Here is a 14,127-nt window from a genome sequence, read left to right on the forward strand (position 1 = left end):
CCTTTGAGACAAGGAATTATTTTATCAGATAATATCTACGTCCTTTGAGACTTGTTCTGTAATGCAAAAGATGGGTCTTTGCAATGGTTTAGACTGACCAGGAAGTCCCTCGGGTGGAAGATAAGCAATCTCCACCTGCGTGATGTATATACTTGAACACCTGTTGGCAGGTAAGCTTTCCTATGCATCTCAAGGTTGATTGAAGAATAAAGAATACTGAAAACTTGATATCTTTAAACTCTTTAAATTGTGGTGCTGTTGGGGCCAAAAACAATTACGTCTTTTTTTGTTTTCTTCTTCAAAACGTTACCTATCTTCAATGACGTGCACTCAGAGTCACCTTAGAGGCAAATATGGTGAGTTTGTGTCACAAAATCCGGGCATCTAATCAGGAGGCATTCCACAGTGAGAGACATTAAGCTTGATGAAAAAGTCAGAAAAAGGAAGACAGCTCCCCAGCCAGATGGACTGACAGAATGACCATCACAATGAGTGTGGATATCACAGATGATGAGGAAGGTGAGGGATTGTCCAAGGTTCAGGTCTGCTGTTCACAAGATTGCTGTGGTTGAGAGTTGAGTTTATGACACCTGACACCTACAAGAGCCCCTAAGCAATTTTCCAAAGGCCCTGATGAAATGCTTAGTCACTGTTTGGCTGCTAATCTTAAGGAACCACAACTCCAGCAGTTCAAATCCACTGTCCTGTACCTGGGAGGGAAATGCAGTATTTCCTCCTGCGAAAGCGTCAGAAGAGTGATGCAGTCACTAGGAATCAGATCAGATCTGACAATATTTTTGGTATATAGGAGGCCTGCGACTTCTTACGCAGCGTATTGTGAAGGACATTAAATTCAGTGTGCTCCTTAAAAGTAATACGTTTACAAATTGTCAATATTATATGAAATACAGATTTATTTTCCTCGTCACATGGGAAGCTATAAACTGCAGTTATAAATTGCTCATCTTTATTCCTGGCAGGAAGACGGCTATTGGATGTGAACATTAAGACAGGACTGGCAAATTTTGTCATTCTGTCAGGTTTAAAGTCCAAGACGGGCATCTCATTTCCATCAAGGAAGAGGCAACTGAGAACGGAGGATACTCATCCTTGAAAAGGCGCCTGACCTTACGCTGAAGAACCTCTCCATATGAAGGAACTGAAAGCTATTGCCAACTTGAATTCACTATCGCCAACTTGAATTCACATGTTAACTTCCCTAATAAATTCCAGAATCATGCATATCATTTTGTGAGGTTGTATGATCCTTACAACAGACTCTGGACTCAAGAGCAAAGAGTCTTGGAGAGACGAGTTCATGTTGGAATGGACAGTAGCGGATCTAACCTTGTGGAAATGGGTGGGAAACCTTGTAGAGATAAGATGTGCTGTTTGCTCATGTGTGAGTGAGAAAGGAAAACTATTCAGCTCATAAATGACCTTCTGGTAATAAAAATCTGAAGACCTTTAGTTTACATACGAAAGGTTTTCAATAAAAATAGCACTCCATAAAGAACACAAATCTTCCTGATAAGCTGATAGTTCCTGTCATCGAAGATTTTCTTTTTAACTATGCCACAGTAAATAGTTTATAGTATCAATCAAACATAAGCACACTGATTTGCTTGATTAGGAACCTTTTTTCTGACCCTTCTGTGGATTTTCAGAGACTTTAAATAGTGTCAAAGGAGATTGTCCTATCAGAGATCGCTCATTTTTACAAACCCAATGAGCAGCTTGTGCATTCACAGCCCTTGCCTTTTTTGGGTTGGCAAGAATATGTACTGCAATCCTGAAGGGACGAGGTTCAAGGCCACCAAGGCTTCCTCATGAGAAGGATGAGGTATCTGGTCCACACTGGGTGGATTCTCACTGGATGTCACACCACTGCCACCACCCAGCTCCTTTCCCATAAAGTCCCCAGAGATGACTAGTAAGGAGAAATGTTAGCGCATATTTTCTATTCTAGATATTGCCTCAAGTCCAGTTTCAAAGTACAAGGTTTAATGCCAAATTCTCTGTCAGTTACGGAAGAAAAATCCTTATTTTGTCACTTTATTAAGCCATGCTTTCCTTAATCATTTTTATGCATCTTATCCTTGCTCCCCTGATGTCAAAGTTTCCCAAGTCAGGGACCTAGGAGGGTCTCAGGAACGGAACAGCTGAAACCTGAATGCAGACGGATGCACTGACTACTGGAGATTTGTCTTTGACTTACCAAGCCTCCTCTCTCTTGCATGACACAAAAGGTGTTATAGCCTAGGAGACATTTTCTTCACATTGGATTTTACCAGAATAAGGGGCATGTGTTGTACCCTAAAATTTACGGCAAAGCTTTGGTTAACAGGTTGATGACGATTACAAAGTCTCCACAATATCTCATGATGTAGTGTTTTGTTTTTTTTTATTGGCAACACCACCCCACGCACGGCTGAGCTGTGAGGACAATTACACCACATGGGTTGGCAATCATTTTGTTCCCCTTTACGCCCTTTTGGAAAAGTTGTTTTAGTATGTTCTTATTTTTATTTTTACTGTGTACTATCAAGTTCCAGTGCAATCTGAGTGTGGAAACTACAGAACAATATCACTGATTTCATATGCAAGCAAGATTCTACTGAAGATTGTCCAAAAACGACTGGAACAGCAGAGAACTGCCAGAAGTCCAGGCTGGGTTTAGAAGGGGTTGTGGTACTAGGGATATTGTAGCTGATGTTAGATGGATATTAGCTGAAAGCAGAGAATACCAGAAGAATGTCTGTGTTTCATGGATTATGCAAAGGCATTTGACTGCGTGGATCATAACAAACTGTGGCTGACTCTGAGAAGAATGGGAATCCCAGAACATTTAATCATGCTAATGCGAAACCTATACTTGGACCAAGAGGCAGTCGTCAGAACGGAGCAGGGCAACACTGCATGGTTCAAAATTGAGAAGGGCGTACGCCAGGGATGTGTCCTGTCTCCATACCTTTTCAACCTGTATGCAGAGCAGATTATCCGAGAGGCTGGGCTCTATGAGGAGGAGTGTGGCATCAGGATTGGTGGACAATCTATCAACAATCTGCATTATGCAGATGACACAACCCTGCCCGCTGAAACTGAGGAGGACCCTTACTGCAGAGGGTCAAGGACTGCAGCCTTCAGTATGGACTGAGGCTCAATGTCCAGAAGACAAAAAATCTCACCACTGTACCAATCGGCAGCATCAGGATGGATGGTGAAGAGATTGAGATTGTTCACAGCTTCAGTTTGCTCAGCTCCACAGTCAACACTCTTGGCACCAGCAGCCAGGAAATAAAAAAACGTATTGCGATGGGAAAGTCTGCGGTTAGGGACCTCTCCAAAATACTCAAGAGCAACAGTGTCTCTCTGGAGACTAAGGTGCGCCTGATACAGGCCATGGTTTTTGCAATCACTTGTTATGCATCAGAGAGTTGGACAATGACTAGGGAGGACAGAAGGAGAATTGACGCCTTTGAGCTGTGGTGCTGGAGAAGAGTACTGAATGTACCATGGACTGCCAGGAAAACAAACAGATTCATCCTAGAGAGGGTTAAAAAAGGCTGCTTCTTGGAAGCAAGGATTCTGAGGCTTTGCCTGACATACTTTGAACATGTTGTAAGGAAAGACAGACAAGTCCTTGGAGAGGGACATCATGCTTGGGAGGGTGGAGGGGCAGCGCAGGAGGGGAAGACCCTCTATGAGGTGGATTGATTCAGTGACTGGGGTACTCGGGATGGATGTGTCAGAGGCAATGTGGTTGGCACAGGACAGAGCAGGGTTTAGGGCTGATGTACATAGGGTCGCTATGAGTTGCAAGCGACTCGACGGCACATAACAACAACAACTATCAAGTTGGAACCAACTCATAGCTGACCTTCCAGGAGGCTTTCAGAGACAGTAAATCACACAGGAAGCGATCGCCCGCCTTTCTCCGGCAGAGCAGGTGGTGGATTCAAACCACATGCCTTTGGGATTGCACAGCAGGTTTTCAGCAAATGAGGGCACCAGAGGTCAGAGGCCCTTCTTTATAGATTTTAGGCTGTGTTTCTCTAGCACTTAAAGGAGTTGCGCTGTCAACTCAAAGGTGAGTGGTTCAAAAACACCAGAAGTTCTTCAGGAGAAAGACAGGCAACGTCTCCATGGAGAAATTTCCAGCTCGGACAGCCTGCTGCGGGAAGTTCTGAACAGCCAGGTGCCATCACCGTAACACGCCCTCCTCTCCCTTTTTGCACCTCTCTTTTGAAAGCCCCTGGAACTCTTGCCATACAAAAATTCATTTGTTAAAATGACTCAAGGACTTATCAGGGTTGTGAGCCTGTCAAAAATCAGGGCCTCTGTGGGTGGGAGACGGTGGAAAGAAAGCAAACGCAATCAAAGGTTTCTTGGATTGAGAGAAAGAAATAATCCTGGCGACAACTCGACTGCCCGGACATCGTGGAATCACAAAGAAAACACTTCCAAGTCATCGTGGATTTGTTCAAACTGAACAAAGACATGGATGAGTGAATGAACACTGGTCTGTTTTATGTGATGTTAGAAGAATGTGTTCTGGGACTCCATGAAGGTGCCACCACACAGAAAACATTGTCTTCCTGACTCAAAACCTCTGAATGTGGCCTGTTTATCATGATCTTGGGCTTGTAAAACCTCTGCAACCAAACTGATGAGGAGTTCCTCCACCGTCAGGTCTTGAGGAACTCAAGCGCCGAGTGGTTGGACCCACTGGCCAGTACTTTCCTACCGGTCAGGTTATGCACATCCTGGGACTGACCTCAACCAACACTCCTACGGGGCAGAGGTCGCTACTGGTCACCTTCACAGCCCAGAATGGATTCCACCAAGTGGCTCGACTTCTGACACCCCCTTGAGCACCTACTTCTAGCTGTCTGTCACCTTTCCAAGAGCTCCCTGCTCCCCACCACCTGGGAGGACATGTCACCCACCGGACTGACCCAGAAAGGACTCACAGTAACCCAACTCCGCTTGAGAAGCTTTATTCGGGCGTTCACAGGTTACAGTTCGAGTGGGAGACAGTGTGTTAAGGGCAAAGTCTTGCTGTTGATTCCAATCAGTACCTCCAGCCACAAGCCACAGTTTCCGTCAAGCTGTTTAGCCCCCGTGCGCAGGAAAGCACAGGAGGTGAGCATTCGAGTATGACTGTCCATCTGTTGACGAGGAAAAACCCTTCGTCCCTTTTTCTAACTGTCCAATCTGTGATTTCAATCAAAGACTCACTCGGCAGTGATTCTCTTGCCATCACTTTTCGGCTTAGACGTACAACCTTCTCTGCTTTGAACAGGACTCCCCCCCAAATGGTATTATTTTAGTCCTGTGCTTCCCACTGACACACACGTATAATGACAAATGATAGGGGAGGTTGAGGACGACGTAGTGTGACCCTAGGAGGAACAGAGGTCAAGCTCGTCCTATCCTGTGCCGGCCACACAATCTCTGACAGCCTGGAGCAGCCACCGCGCCAATCCACGTGATCCAGGAGCGAGCCTCTTCGTGTCTTTCGTGGCGTGGCTGAACGCAGGAACTCTTCACACTGGGATCTTGGAGAGCAGTGATTGTGACGAGGGATTAAGACCGGGCCGTGTCTGTGGCGTCAGGACCCACCGAGACTGCATCTCAATCCTGTAGCCAGCTCGAGGGCACCTAACCTACACCCAAGGATCGATGGCAATGATCCTGGATCTTCCACGTGGCGAGTCTCAAGCACAAAGGTTCTCTCCCCAGTGGGCCCACCGGCGGCCCAACGATGGACGGAGAAGACACCGAGGTTGTTAGAAAGGTCCAGCTTGCTCGGAACATCGCACGGACTCTCCCAAGACAATCAAGTCTGTCCTGGAGAGGGTGAAAGCATGCCGCTGGTCGGAGGAAAAGGATCTTGAAGCTCCGTCTCTGAGAGTTTGCGCACAGTGGCCAGGAGGGCCCAGCTCTTGGAGGAGGTCCTCATGCATGGAAGGGTGAGGGTAAGAGCAGGAGAGGAAGACCCTGGGAGGAGGAGATGAGCTGGCACAGTGAACTGGGGGAAAGCATGTGTGGGAGACACCGTTGCGCCTGCCTCCTTCACAGAGTTCTCTTTGACGTCTCGGTGAGGTGTCGTCGATGGGACAGCATGGAACAACAAACAGTCCCTAAGATTAGGTCACTCTAAAAATATATTCCCATGCGACCATGGGTTTTCTTTGTTACGGATTAGTAAACAGTGTGTTTGCAGGTTAACGCTTCTCTATTGCGGGCTATCTAAGCAAGTGACCTTGGAGAAAAGTGCCACCAAGGTGCTCCTTTTCAGGCAAAGACGGTGAAAAGTTCACAGGCCTTGAGAACGTGCTCCAGCGAGGGGCCAAGTCCTTCAGTCAAGACATCACGCTGGGGAAGGCCGAGGTGGGGCGGCGGACAAGACAGGAAGACCCTCAGTGAGATGGGTGGACAGAGCGACTGTCAAGAGGCTCAAGTCGATCTCAGACGCAGAGGATGTTACAGGACTGAGGGGGGACAGAGTTCAGGACTGCGGCCTGCCCTGGCCGGTCACCAGGCGTGGCCGTCGGCTCGATGGCACCCACACAGCACTGATGGACATCGTGATCTTGGATCTTGTCTCCTCCGGGGACTCTGATCAGCACACAAAGGCAGCTCTGTGCAATTCCTTCTCTCAAGGCTAGACAGTCCTCTGTCATGCGATTTTCGATCGGTATCAGAGAGAAACTCACACATGAGACACCCAATCTGATCAACAGCTGGTTGGTTTGTTTTTTTTTGTAATGTTATGTAGTTGGAACACGGCCACGGTCATCAGGGATGTGAAAACTGTTTTTACAAGGGAAGAAGAGAACGAAAAGGGACAACGTTTTCACAGGCTCAGCACAGCACCCGAGCAACACCCTGAAGCCTAAAGTGGTTACATTCCAGGAGAAAAGCGGTTCGCTCAGGAAACCAAAACAAAACAAAAAAACTCACACCACATACAAGCGGAGATTATTTAATGGTACGGAAAACACGGTCCATGAAAAACCTGAAGATAGAGAAAAACCACCTTTGGCCAGCCGGATTTTTCTGCAGCTTTCCTGCTAAGACCTGATGGCTTTACTAAAGAGATTATTTTCACTTGGGACTGAGCGCACAAAAAGATTTGAGAAACTAACCCCGCAATTACATGAGCCACTCACCTCAAAGGTGCAAAATAGCCCTAAATGGGAGGGTTGGGGGGGGGGATAAAAGACGTAAGGCTTTGCCAGTCATTACAAGAAGAAAAGGCTTCTGAACTTGAGTCGTCTGGAAACCCTTTTGAAAAGGTTTTTCCACATTCCTGAGTTTGTTGACGAGTATGTCTCTCATCTTGATGGCCTACAGTGTTCTTCCTGGAGTCCGGGCTGTTCTCAGATATCGCACATCAGGAATGGTACCCCTCAAGTCACAGTGTCTTCTGAATCGCGTTGCAATTTCAGGCATTCGCCTCTGCCGTGTACTGGCCCAGCCAACGCTGGTTTGGTTCTTTAATAAATTTTTTTGTAAAACACTAATCTTCAGCCCAAGATACTATGTGATTATTAAGAACGTGGTTTACTACGTTGCAGTCTGTTGAGTCACCCATTTAGGAACGGGGAACACACACACACACACACACACACATCTGTACCAGGCAGCCGACCGAGAAGCTAAGATTTTCCTTACTGGTTTAGACGGCCATAGGTGACCACGTCTAGGGTTGCACCTACTTCCTGAAACACCTCAACGGATATGCTATCAACACCTGGGGACTTTTTTTTTCCCTTGCTTTTTTATTTTAAAAACCCATACTAGATTGGACTTGTTGTTTCCTTCCTAATGGTTTCTACATCATATGCTATGTTGTGAAACGGTTCCGTGTGGATCACTTCATTGTAGCCATCACATCGTGATAGGTGGGGGGGGGATGCCTGACATTGTCAATGAGTTCATCGTCCTTGCAGCCCATGCTGGGAGACAGACAGGTGTGATGCTGGGAGACGGGAGGGAGGGTCAGCGAGACACTGAAGGGATGAACCGAGAGACTCCCTCCCAGGGACTGAAGGCATGTGGGGGAGACAGAATGGAGCCGCTGCAGGGCCAGAGTTTGGGTGAAGGTCCTGGTTCGGGTGTGGTCCTCACAGGGTGCCTGGGGAGCTGTCCCTGTTGTCCTGATGGGCCCTGACCACCACCACCACGTCCACTAGCTGACCTTCCTGCATGACGCCTTCTCCTCTCCTGTGAGTTCCAAGACGGTTCGTGAGAACTGAAGCGGTGTGCACGTCGCCGTGCGCCCCAGGCGTGCGCCGTCTGCCTACCCGGAGTGAGTTCTCATGTGCACGGTGAGCGCCGAGGAGTGGATGAAGGTCTTGCCGCACTCCTTACAGCCGTAGGGCCTCTCTCCGGTGTGACTGCGCGTGTGTGAGATGAGGCAGGAGGCAAAGAGGAAGGTCTTGCCACACTCTTTGCACTCGTGCAGCCTCTCTCCGGTGTGCGTGCGGATGTGCGAGTTGAGAGAGGAGGTCCTGTAGAAGGCCTTGCCGCACTCCTTGCACACGTAGGGCCTCTCTCCGGTGTGCGTGCGGATGTGGGAGGTGAGGGAGGAGCGCTCCTTGAAGCCTTTCCTGCAGAGGAGGCACTCGTAGGGCCGCACGCCCGTGTGCCTCTTCTTGTGGGAGGTGAGGGCGGACATGTGCGTGAAGGTCTTGCCGCACTCCTTGCAGGCGTAGGGCCGCTCTCCGCTGTGCGTGCGGATGTGGATGGTCAGCGTGGAGCTCTCCTTGAAGGTCTTGTCGCACTGCTTGCACTTGTAGGGCCGCTCCCCGGTGTGCATGCGCCGGTGGATGGTGAGCGCGGAGGAGTTGGTGAAGGACTTGCCGCACTCCTGGCAGCCGTAGGGGCGCTCCCCGCTGTGGATGCGCGTGTGGATGGTGAGGTCGGACATGTGCACGAAGGTCTTGCCGCACTGCTTGCACTCGTAGGGCCGCACGCCGCTGTGCGTCTTCATGTGCGAGGTGAGCGACGAGCTCTGGCAGTAGGCGCGCTCGCACTCGGTGCACTTGTAGGGCCTCTCGCCCGTGTGCGTGCGCTTGTGCGCCGTGAGGTAGGAGGCGCGGATGAAGGCCTTGCCGCAGTCCATGCACTGGTAGGGCCTCTCGCCGGTGTGCGTGCGCACGTGGAACGTGAGGTCGGACACCTTGCGGAAGGTCTTGCCGCACTCCTTGCACTCGTGGGGCGTCTTGCCGCCGCCGTGGATGCGTTTGAGGATGGTGACGGCCGAGGCCTGGCTCAGGCTCTGCGCGCCCACGCCGCCCGCGAAGGCGAAAGGCTCCTCTGCGCCCGGGCCGCTCATGGTGGACAACAGGTGCGAGGGGAAGCGCAAATCTTGGACGCACGTGTTCTGCATGTGCAGGATAAACAGGGAGAAGTGCCAGAAGGTCTCCCCACACAGGTGGCACTCGTAGGGCTGGCACCCACCTGGGACGTCGTCGGGATTCACACCCGCCGCCGCCGGCGAGGAAGGAAAGGGCTTGCCCAGTTCCCTGGCATCGTACTGAGTGTAGGCGCCAGAACTGTCGATACATTCGTACTTGTGCTCCAGGCCTCGCGCACAGAAGGGCGTCAGGCTGTACGCCTCTTTGCCACCAGGGCCCGTCTCACCCACGGACGACGACGAGGACAGTGTCCTGGATGGATGCTCGTGGGCAGGACTGCGGGGCAGCACGTGCACATCTGGGATCTGCACCTCGATGATGGCTTCGCCGGGGTCACTGTCGTCTGCACCGTCCTGGAGGCTGCCCACCGTGTAACTCCTGCCAAAGACACACACACACAGGCAGTCAGACCCTCAGCGCCTTTGTCCCCGCCACGAAATACAAGGCACATGCTGGGATTCCGCCCTGCGCTGCCTCACGCTTCGGCATCTAGCAAAACACTATGCTTGCAAATGGGCTCCTGACTCTATCATCCGAGATTAGACGGGTTCTAGTGCCGGCAGGATTTGGTGGACAGAGAGAGAGAGGACAACTGGTGTCCGTCTGCTGGTCCAGTGGGAAGAAGCTGCTCTGCCATTGCAAACGCACGAATTCACCGTCAGCTGCACTAGGAAAAGAAGGCCTATCTGCTGCTGAGCGATGAACTGCCTCCGAAAACCCACTGGAGACACAGCTCCGAGTCGGTTGCAACTCAAAAGTTCACACCACCAACAACGTGCAAAATATATCCTGCCCTCCTGGGACTTTTCAATTTCTGGATCAATAGGAACCATTGTAAAAGTTGCTGTTGTTGCTGTTGTGACATGCTGGTTGTCTGTGGCGCACAGCGACCCTCTGGACAACAGCTCTGAACCCTGCTCCGTCCTGAGCCAATCTCACTGTCTCTGACACACCGACCACCATGACCCCAGTCACTGAGTCAACCCATCTCATCCACGGTCTTGCTCTCCAGCCCTCCAAGCACGAGGGCCTTTTCCAAACACTGGTCCCTCCTTGGAACATGACCAAAGCATGTCAGCGTTTCAAAATCCTCATGTCCCAAGGAAGAGCCTGGTTTCACCCTCTGCAGGACAAAAGCTCTATGTTCTCCTAGAAGTCCATGCGCTGGTTAATACTTGTGAGCATCACTGCTCAAAGGCACCCATTTCTCCTACAATCACACCTAGTCACTGTCCGGGGAGCAAGTGCCTTGTCAACCGAGACCTTTCTGCAAAGGAAGCCTTTCTACAAGAACGGTACCTACCTCGAAGAATCACCTTCATTTTCGGGCGGATCTTCACTGTCCGACAATCTGGACGTGTCGCTGACGGTAGAGGGCCAGGGGCTGACCGTCTTGACGTGTGGAGTCCCGGTGTAATCGCTGGGTAATTCTTCCTCATCTTTAAAGTGTCGGATGGGCGATACAAACACTAACATGCAAGTCACGACACAAAAGAAACAGGAATGGACGAATTAGGGGATAAACGTTCGCTGGGAACCAACAGAGGGTACACTGCCGTGTTTTTAGCCTGCATCTACACATTAATAAAACAAAAACCTACAGAGGAGGAAACACCTTCAGGACAAGGTAGAATGATGACGAAAAAGACTCACAAAACACCTAATGTCCTTCAAAAATCACCATCTCTGCATTGCAATCTCAGAAGTGTGTGGTTCAAATCCACCAGAGGCTCTGCTGGAGAAGGAGGGGCAATCTCCTCCTGGACCTGTCAGACCCAATTTGATGGTACACGCAAAAAAAGAATAAATTTAAAAAAATAAATAAGTATATAAAAAACTTTTACCGTTTCACTGTGGTTCCTGTGGCCACAAAGGAATTTTTATTGCAGTCAGTTACCCCAGTGGGTCCTCTGTCTGTGTGTATGTGTGTGTGTGTGTACTATCAAATCAAAGAGCTACAAGATCTGAGTCCATTTAAGCACACGAGAAAGGAAAACCTAGTAAAAGGCAAAGAATGATGTGCACGGGGCATTCTTCACATGTCAGGGCCAAAGACCATATGAGAACCCTCCCCATTTGACTAAACTCTGTAAAGCAATGACTCCCACCAAATAGAAAAGCAAAATCCATTAAGTCAAATAAATCCACACAGGAAAAAAGATTTTAAAAATAAATATAAGGCAAGGCGACTCGATCGCTTGAGAGGGGGCTGCATCGGCGTGGAGAACCATGGGTAAGGTGACTTAGCCGCCAGCCAAAAACTAAATGAAGAATTCAGAAATTATCAAAGTGAGGCGTCCCCCGATCACATCTGTACTTCGTTGGAGAGGGTCAACATCGACAGGGGAAACTAGGCCACGTGCTGATTGTGGGACAGACCATCAACTGCTCATATAAGTACAAATTTATCCTAAAGGAGGTAAAATCATATCCACAGAAACCAAAATTTGATCTCGAGTGTATCCCCCATGAATTTTAAAACCAACTCAGGAATCACTTTGAGGCCCTGAACACTAATGAGAGAAGACCAGATGAGCTGTGGAAAGATGTAAAGGACATCGTTCGTGAAGAATGCAAAATCACTTCATGACAACAATCATGGGTGATCTGAATATCCAATTTCAATCAAAACCTTGATTGCAAAGAACTTACCAACTTAACCTTCTAGAAAGAAATGTAATGTCACTCAGTGTGAAGCATAGTACATGTAAGTTTGTGTAAAAGAATGCTGTACTACCACAAAAAGTTGTACTTGTGTCAAAGTCAGAAACAGAAAATGTGTTTGTTTTCTTCTTCCAAGTCCATGGTCAAGACAAAACCCTCAGAGTCTAAGAGAAGTTATTACTTTAAGGTAGACTTTTTCCACAAATAATTATTGAAAATGGAAACGTTACATAATAAAGGAATTGTTAATTCTGGTTGAATAATTTGAGGCAGTTATTAAAATTTGCCATATGTTCTTATTTCATGAAATAGTACTAAGCATGAAAATTTCTATGTCTCATTGTGATTAATTAAGACAAAGTCTATAAAGAAAATAAAAAATGAGGGGAGCTCTGGTGGCCTAGTGGCAAGGAGCTGCAACTACAATTCCAGAGGCACAGAGTTCGAATCCACCAGATGCTCTGCTGGGGAAGGAGGGACAATCTCCTCCTGTACCAGTCAGATCTGATTTGACGGTACACTCACACAAAAATAAAAAAAAAATGTAAAAAAAAAAAGAAAAAAATGAGAAAGAAAAAGAATGTAATATCATTACAACGAAGGAAGAAGACAAGACCAAAATGAACATCACAAGAGACTCTAAATATTGCACTAGAGAGCTGAGAAGCCCAATATTTCTTCGTGTTGCTTAACACGAAGAAATAAAGGCGTTAAGGAAATAGAAGAGTTCAAAGCGCTGCTCAGAATTTAAGGCAAAATAATATAATGAAATGTGCAAGGAGCTGGAGTCAGAAAATCAAAAGTGCCCTAAAGCCGCTGAGCATCTCTAGTGCTGAAGGAAATAAAGCACAAACCCATGCCACAACTTGCAAATGCTTACAGATGTTATGGACAGAATATGGAATGATTCAAGGAAGCATCAAAGGAAGACAGAAGGAACAGGCAGAGCCACTGAACTGACACAAAAGCGTTTCAAGAAACAACGTATTATCAAGAGGCAATGGTGATGAGGGAGGAAGTTGAGGCTGCTCTGAGGACGTGGCAAAAAATCAGGCCCCACAAAATGACATACGTGAATAAACAGATGCTGTCCTCGATACGATCACCATGCTGTGCTAAGAAACTTGGAGGACAACTACTTGGTCAAATGACTGGAAGAGATCCATATTGATTCCCAGTCCAAAAATCGGTGACCCAACAGAGTTTGGAAATTATCACTGTTGGTGGGAGTGTAAAAGGGTGCAACCAATATGGAAGGCGGTATGGCGCTTTCTCAAAAAGTTACAAATAGAGATACCATTTGATCCAGCATTTCCACTATTGGGAATAGACCCCAAGGAGACCATAACCCCCACCCAAGCAGATATATGCACACCCGTGTGTATCATGGCTTTGTTCTCAATAGCAAGGAGTTTGAAACAACCCAGGTGCCCATCAACAAATGAATGGACAGAGAAGCTGTGGTCTATTCACACAATGGAATACTATGGTGCATTGAAAAACAAGGAACTCTTGCAATATGATTCAAAATGGGTGACCCTGGAGGACATGATGCTGAGAGAAGTATCTCAGTCACAAAAGGACAAATACTGCATGGTGCCACTATTGTACAATGAGGGTGATATCAGGGTGGAGGTAAGACTAAGAAAAACTGGATAAATTGTATATACTGCATTGAAACAGATGAGGGAAAGAAAAATTTACAAGCGATGTATGATAGGGTATTATGGTTATCACAAGAGTCCACAATGAAGGTTGCATCGGGGACTGTACTTGGGGCAGTGGGAGGGGTGCGGGGAGACTGTATACCAAAGAAAGAATTTTTCATTGACTTTTCAAAGAGAGCAGTGAACTGGGATATGGGGGGAGCAGTGGGGAGGGGTGGGCAGAGAGAAAAGTGCAACTATGAATGAATGGAAATCCAAAATCTCTGTAAATGTTCATTAAAATTATTAAAATTTAAAAAAAAAGACTAGAACAGTACATTAACAGAGAATTAACAGAAAAACAAGCTGGGTTTAGAAGAGGTCAT

General features: G+C 47.8%; 1 pseudogene; it reads right to left on the bottom strand.

Moving 5' to 3' along the window:
• The window catches only part of LOC102844484, a 72,255-nt pseudogene that overhangs the window by 20,004 nt on the left and 38,124 nt on the right, over positions 1 to 14,127 (bottom strand).

Source organism: Elephantulus edwardii, unplaced genomic scaffold, assembly GCF_000299155.1.
Source record: "Elephantulus edwardii isolate Elephantulus edwardi_28Jun2011 unplaced genomic scaffold, EleEdw1.0 scaffold00462, whole genome shotgun sequence".
NCBI classification, from domain to species: domain Eukaryota; kingdom Metazoa; phylum Chordata; class Mammalia; order Macroscelidea; family Macroscelididae; genus Elephantulus; species Elephantulus edwardii.